At 41.1% G+C, this 7847-nt stretch overlaps 1 non-coding gene across 1 annotated transcript; it reads right to left on the bottom strand.

The window, feature by feature from the left end:
- Positions 1 to 4207: 4207 nt before the first annotated feature.
- Positions 4208 to 4345, bottom strand: LOC119948253. Its single transcript, XR_005456660.1, has one exon. It is a non-coding gene; the product is annotated as a small nucleolar RNA SNORA7 (small nucleolar RNA).
- Between the last annotated feature and the right edge of the window lie 3502 nt (positions 4346 to 7847).

Below are 7847 nucleotides of genomic sequence, written 5' to 3'. Positions count from 1 at the left end.
TTAATCCCAATTTAAATCTTAGCCACATACATGTGCTTATCTCATTTTGGCCTTTGACACATTTATTGCACCTTTATCATTTGTGCCCAGACACAAATATCCTCTAAAGCTGCAAACAAAAAGTATCTGTATTTTTTGGACACAGGAGATTTGCAGGCATTAAAGCATTAAACATCTAAAGAAAAGTAATATTGCATCAGATAAATGCACATAGACCATTCATTAGACTGTGACATTTCGTGGTTTGGTTTTTTTTTTTTTTTTTTTTTATAAGATCACCTTCGAGTGCGACTGATGGGAAAAGTAAGAGAGGCAGGTTGTGGCTTCGTAGCACATAGTATACTTAATAGGAGCTTAAATGTAAAGCACAACAACCCCATTAAACAAACTATAATTAACAGGAATGCACAAGCGTACACAGACCTCTTGATAAACATTATAAACATTATTTCCTAAATGTGAATCAGGTAATTCTGAGGGGAGGGATAGTTTAATCTGCACTATCAGCACCATTTTTGGATAACAGTTTTGAAAAACTACACAAAAAGTACTTCAGTTTAATTCAAAAGTTCGATCAGTTTAATGAAGGAACATTCAATTCTTATTCAATCACACATTCAATCTGTCACCAAATTCTGTTGGGTCTACCTTCCCAACATTGCTCTTTCCTCACCATCCATACTGCCACCATGCTGATCCAACCACTTATCCTATCCCTCCTTGACTACTGCATTTGCCTCCTTGGCTGCCTCCCTGCTTCCTCTCTCTCCCCAGTCCAGCTCATATTTCACTCTGCAGCAAGGCCCATTTTTCTAAAAAAAACCACTCAGTCCACATCTCCTCATTCAAGAACCTCCAAAGGCTGCCCATCCACCTCTGCATCAAAATGAAACTCCTTACCATTGGCTTTAAAACCTTCAATCACCTTGCTCCTACCTTACCTCTCTGATCTCCTACTGCAGTTCAGAATGGACACACTTTGATCCTCTAGCTCCAGTTTACTCACTGTGCCCCAATCTTGACTATCTCACCGACCCCTTTTCCCACATCCTCCTCCTAGCCTGAAACTCCCTCCCCCTGCATATATACTAGACCATAACTCTCTCCACCTTCAAAGCCTTATTATGGTCACATCTCCTCCAAGAGGCCTTCCCCGATTACACCCCCTTTTCCCCAGCTCGCTCTCCCTTCTGTGTCGTCTATGCACTTGGATCTGTGACCTTCGGGCAACTGATATTCACCCCACCTTCAACTCCACAGCACTTCTGTATCTATCAATCATATATTATAAATTATTCATTTACAATAATGTCTGTCTCCCCTTCTAGACTATAAGCTAGTTGTGGGCAGGCAATGCGTCTACCAACTTTGTTGTATTGACTCTCCCAAGCATTTAGTACAGTGCTCTGCACACAATAAGTTCACAATAAATACCAATGATGATGATGTGCATTTTAAAAATCTTTTTCCTGAGCAGAACTGATAAACTCTTACCAAATTCCCACTAGCCACTGTAAAAAGTCACGAGAATGGAAAACCTCCAATTCCTACTGTTCATTCAAGAAATCATGCAATTTATGATGCCCGTCAAAGAAATTCCTACCAAGTTCCTTTCCACAGCTGCAGGATGGAAGAAGCCCTACTAGAAAAAGGGAACAGAGCACACCTTGCCCAGCTGGTCCTGGAGCTAGAAATAATCAATATTTATTACAGATTGTGTTCGCAATCTGACAGATGACATCAATAAAACGATGAAGATAGGGACTCTATGGTCACACAAAAACATATTTTCATTACTCAATTTTGGACAGTTATGCCTTATTCCTATAAGGTGACAGATTAGCCATGTGGATGCTTCAGAGACCTCCCAAACTAAGGCACGATAAAATCCATGGGGTAGTTCTATCATATATTCACCCACCAGCAAATCTCATATACTGACATTTTTAGTACTTAATTGAAGCTGATTGATCTACATATTCAATGTTTTAAACTCACCAAAATGATGTATTTAATGTTTTATTTTTAAACACAATTAAAAAATATATAAATATATACATACTGCAAATGTAATACAGATAACAAATTCATTTAAGCCCATTTATGCACATTAGTAACACACCATGTGGCAGAAAGACTAGGACTACAAGAAGACCCCTTGGCGATTTATTTTATATTAAATCCCTAATGGCCTCTCCTTATCTTTGCAAAAATATGCACGAAAGTCCAGACTATACAGCCATTGAAATGAATGGTTATTTATTTGCTAAACGAGAACCCTATGTTTAATGTTCCTTAGACATAAGGTAGTCTGGAAAAGTCGCATTCCTACAGCTCCATACATCATTTATTTTACATACCCTAACTTCTCACAACAGGCATCAGAAAAATCTCTCTGAACAGCACTGTAAGTTGCTAAGAATTTTGTTTTCAATTCCATTACTGGAAGATTAAATGTTAACATGTTTATTTGTTTCTTTGGCAGCAAAATCTAATTCATGCACTAAGTTGGTCCCATTAAATTACAAATATGCATATAATATACATATATAATACATAGTATATATATGAGGAACTTTGCAAATACCAAGAGTAAGATTTGCTCAGAATAGACAAATAACAAAAGTTCCACCTTTCAAATAAACCCCAATGGACTTTAAATACCAAGTGGTAACTTGATGAGTTTAAGAGTTATTTGAAAAATGCACTGATGGTGAACACTCCCAAAAATAAAAGTTTCCTGTCATCGATGCCTCTCACATCGCTCAATGAAAATATTTCAGTGATATTGACACTTGGCACTGTGTAGCTGCAGATTTTCCATTAGGTCAACAAGAATAGGACCAAACAAGCAACTTGTTGAGAGAATCCAATTTAGACTATCTCTATCACCCCAGGGTCTCGGTTGGTTAGTAGCAGAGTATGTCTCACAATGGTCACTGCCCAAACTTCCATCTTCCCCACTCCTCTCATGCTTGCCAGATGAGCATAATGGCAGGACTGGGAGGGACGCGAAACCGTAAGTCCTAACATGTAGATTTTCCTCTTTGCTCCCAGCTGCGAAAAACACAGGGCTCTTCTCTGGTCTTCTTCCAAATTCTCCCTCCCCATGAGCTTCTGTCTCTCAGCATCCAACCAGGACTCGTGCAGACAATTTACCAGAAATACATATTATGAATAATTATGGTATTTGTTAAGCACTTACTATGTTGCCAAGAACTGTTCGACGCGCTGGGGTGGATATAAGCAAGTCGGGTTGGACACAGTCTCAATCCCCATTTTAAAGATGAGGTAACTGAGGCCCAGAGAAGTTAAGTGACTTGCCCAAAGTCACACAGAAGATAAGTGGCAGAGCCGGGATTAGAGCTTGTGCTCTATCCAACTACACCACATTGCTTCTCTATTACACATCTCTTCTACATCTGAATAAATATAGCTTATTTTTTTCCAAAGCTAAAGACCTCTGTACAGTGCCCTTACTCTGTAGGAGCAAGTAGATACTGCTTGAAGTAGATACTATTTCCAAGCCTTAGAGCATATTTAACCACAAAACTTTTGCCCTGTCACGTTTAAGGTATTTCTTTCTTCTATGAATCCATTTATCCAAATATCCTAAATATGAAAAGCAACAGCTATGAAAATGGGACACCTTAGAGAGAGGCGATTGAGGGAAGAAGAATTAGACAAGAACTCAAACAGCAACCAATTATGCAAATAATAAAAGAAAAACAACTATAGTGGTTCAGATTTGACAACAGAACGGGAATAGAACAGAAATCCAGATGGGTACATGAGCTGACACAGTAGGGAAAGAGACTCACAGAACGGTCAAGGCAAACATGTATGGATGGGCTTTGTGGACAGTGATCCTGTTACTTGGCAAATCCCTTGAGGAAAGGGAACATGTCTATCAACTCTCTCGTGCTATATCATCAATGATATTTATTGAGCACTTACAATGTGCAGAACACTGTACTAAATGTTTGTTGTCTTATGCTGTCGAGTTGTGTCTGACCCATAGTGGTGCCATAGACACATCTCTCCCAGAACTTCCCAGTTCCATCTGCAATCGTTCTGGTAGTGTATCCACAGAATTTTCTTGGTAAAAATATGGAAGTGATTTACCATTGCCTTCTTCCGTGCAGTAAACGAGTCTCTGCCCTCAGCTCTCTCCCATGCCGCTGCTGCCCAGCACAGGTGAGTTTTGACTTGTAGCAGATTGCCTTCCATTCACTAGCCACTGCCCAAGCTAGGAATGGAATGGGTATGCCTCTGCTTGACTCTCCCTCCTGTAGTTGTGACTGGTAGAGTACTGGAAACTCCCCAGGTGCGACCCTGAAAGGGGACTAAATGCTTGGGAGAGTAAAATACCACAGAGTTGGTAGACACATTTTCTGCCCACAATGTGAAGCAGTGTGGCCTAGTGGAAAGAGTATAGGCCTGTAAGTCAGAGGACCTGGGTTCTAATTCTGGCTCTTCCAATTGCTTGCCATGTGATCTTGGGCAAGTCATTTCACTTCTCTGCTCAGTTTCCTCAACTGCAAATTGGGGATTAAATACCTGCTCTCTCTCCTACTTAGACTGTGTGCCCCATGTAAGAAAGTGATTGTTTCCAACCTATTGTACCTACCCCAGCGCTTAGAACAGTATTTGACACAGAATAAGAGCTTAACAAATACCATAAAAAATGAGTTTACAGTCTAGAGGACTCTCTCAACCCCTTAGTACTCTGCTGTACACATACTAAGTGCTCAACAAATACCATCGATTGATCTGCAGCCACAGACGCAGCCTTCTCATGTACCTACATGGACATGCCCTAAAAACTTGTACAGCTAAGCCTCCTCTGAACTCAAATTAGAACACAACATCAACGGATATTCTTCATGCGTCAGTTAAAAAAAAATCGCTGCGTATTATGACCTAGGCTGAACATCTAAAACCTACTGTAGAACAAGATCTTTCCCAAATGATCTTGAGAAGCAGCTTGGTCTAGCGGAAAGAACATAGGACCTGGAGTCAAAAAACCTGGGTTCTAACCCCAGCTATGCTGAGTGACTCTGGGCAATTCTCTTAATTTTCTTTGATATTTATTGAGCACTTACAATGTGCAGAATACTGTACTAAATGCTTAGGAGAGTAAAATACCACAGAGTTGGAAGACATTTTCTGCCCACAATGAGAAGCAGTGTGGCCTAGTGGAAAGAGTATGGGCCTGGGAGTCAGAGGACCTGGGTTCTAATTCTGGCTCTGCTTCAGTTTCCTCATCTGTAAAATGGGGATTCAATACCAGTTCTCCCTTCTACTAAAACTGTGACCCTGATTTGGGAAAGGACTTTGTCTAATATGACTTTCTTGTATCTAACCCAGAGTTTAGCACGGCTCTTGGCACATAGTAAATGTTTAACAAATACCACAATTACTCTTAGTATAGTAATAATAATAAAAATTGAAGCACCATGGCGTAGTTGACAGAGCACAGGCCTGGGAGTCAGAAGGACCTGCGTTCTAATCCCAGCTCTGCCACTTCATCATCATCATCAATCGTATTTATTGAGCGCTTACTATGTGCAGAGCACTGTACTAAGCGCTTGGGAAGTACAAATTGGCAACATATAGAGACAGTCCCTACCCAACAGTGGGCTCACAGTCTAAAAGGGGAAGACAGAGAACAAAACCAAACATACTAACAAAATAAAATTTGTCTGCTGTGTGACTTTGGGCAAGTCACTTACCTTCTCTGGGCATCAATTACCTCATCTGTAAAATGGGGATGAAGCCTGTGAGCCCCATGTAGGTCAGGAACTGTGTCCAACCTGATTAGCTTGTATCTATCCCAGCACTTAGAAAAGTGCTTGACACACAGTAAAGGCTTAACAAATACCGTTATTATTATTATCCATCTCCATGTGGACCAGTGGTCCATCCATCCTCATTTGTTCTCTCTTCTCAGAGTAAGAAGCTAGTGGTTGGAAGGAAACCCAAGGGGGCAATGAAAAAAATTCACTGCTGTACACCCTAGAAGATGGTCTTGTGCAGGGAGGGGGGACTTTAAAACAGAATTAAGCTGAGATTCCTTGGGATATCTAGTTTCTTTCTTTCTTGGGGATTCCAATGCACTGGATTTAATCGGAGAGAATCTTGTGAAATGTTTTCATCCCAATTTAGAGTTTAGCATGTAAGAAAAAAATGGAGGTGGGGTGGTCACTGAGGATGCAGGGAATAGCTGGGAAAAGGTCCCTCACTTGCAGCCTCTAGGGAGACCTACCCAAGCTGGATGGAGGGAGAGGGGGCAATTCCATGGGAAAGGGAAAAAAGTGGACACTGGGGCTGGGAGACGCCATTCCCTCCCTTTCCCCCATCCTGCCCTGGGCTGCCAGAAACAAAACTGGGAATCTGGCCTCAACTCGTAAGGATGAGAGAGCGAGCAGCAAGTGTATTAGGAGCAGCAAGTGTTTCCACAGCCCCCAGGACTGCAGGGAGATGGGCGAAGCTCGTGACTTACACCTCTTAGATGGGCGCTTCCCAGTGAAATCAAGTCAGCCTATTCCATGGAAAATGTCTGCACACAGTAGGAACTCAATGCAATTCACTGAAATTCCCTTTAAAAGGGGCCCCCTCAGTGTGTCTAACATTGGAGAAGATGTTAAAGGTTGGGAGTACAAAACAATGACTAAAAACAGATATGCAGTCCCTGCTCTCACTAGGCTTACAGTCATAATCGAAGTAGATTTACTGACGATACTGGCAACAAACATCCAGCAAAATCTCATCTAAAGACACACGTACCCCTTGGAAAGAAGAGTACCGTGGTCAGTTTGGGTTGAGTGTGAAGGCTGAGAACACAAATTTTGTACTTTGCTTTTTTTACGGTATTTATTAAACACTTGCAATGTGCCAGGCACTGTTCTAACCGCTGGAGTAGATACAAGATCATCAGGTCCGTATCCCTGTGGGACTCACAGTCTTAATCCCTATTTTACAGATGAGGGAACTGAGGCCCAGAGAAGTGAAGTGACCTGCCCAAAGTCACACACAGCAGACAAGTGGTGGAGCTGGGCTTAGAACCCAGGTCCTTCTGACTGCCGGGACCATGCTCTACCCACTAGGCCACACTGTTTTGCTTCAATCTATTCCTCTACTTTCAGCCCCTGCAACTTTAATATTTTAAACCTTCCTTGCAGCTGCTAAATCCCAATACCCAAAACATTTCTAAAATGACACCACACTGCTTACACAGCTTCAATTAAATGATCCTAATCATGCTACTCACGTACATTTTCAAACTACTGGACAAACATGTTGTCCAACACACACACTCTTCCTTAACAAACATACCTTCCTTGCACTTTGAGGGTAAATGTGTAAATTAGAAAGCAGCTTCAGAAAAAAATGGTGTTTTAAAAATTTAGAAGAAAAAAGTCTGCACAGCCTTTAAATGTCAAAGCATGCAGTGTGGGTTGGGGGCTACCTTCACTGTAAGAGAAGAATCTAGAATATACAAATTCTACAAAATAGCATTAAGTTGCTCTTTGTGAGCATCCTGAAATACCATGAGCCAAAATAAGTTTCAATTTGCCTTCAATCTTCCCACCACTAGGCTGCACCACTGATCTACAGTAATCTTCCCCAATTTCACAGTTCTGGCAAATTTGTCAGAACAATTGTGGTTAACTGTCTAAAGTTTTCAAATTGCAGTCTCTAATATATTCACCACATTATTATTCCTCTGTTTGGTTTTATTTTCTAAGGTGCTTGGAGAGGTGATTGGGTCAAAGGTTCATTCCATTTCTCCACTTCGGTAAAAATCCATTAGGGCTATAAAAAGGCACTAGGCAATCAGAAAT

The sequence above is a fragment of the Tachyglossus aculeatus genome, chromosome X4, assembly GCF_015852505.1.
Source record: "Tachyglossus aculeatus isolate mTacAcu1 chromosome X4, mTacAcu1.pri, whole genome shotgun sequence".
NCBI lineage: Eukaryota > Metazoa > Chordata > Mammalia > Monotremata > Tachyglossidae > Tachyglossus > Tachyglossus aculeatus.
Note: the sequence above shows the minus strand (reverse complement) of the source record. Positions and strands in the feature narration are given on the sequence as shown.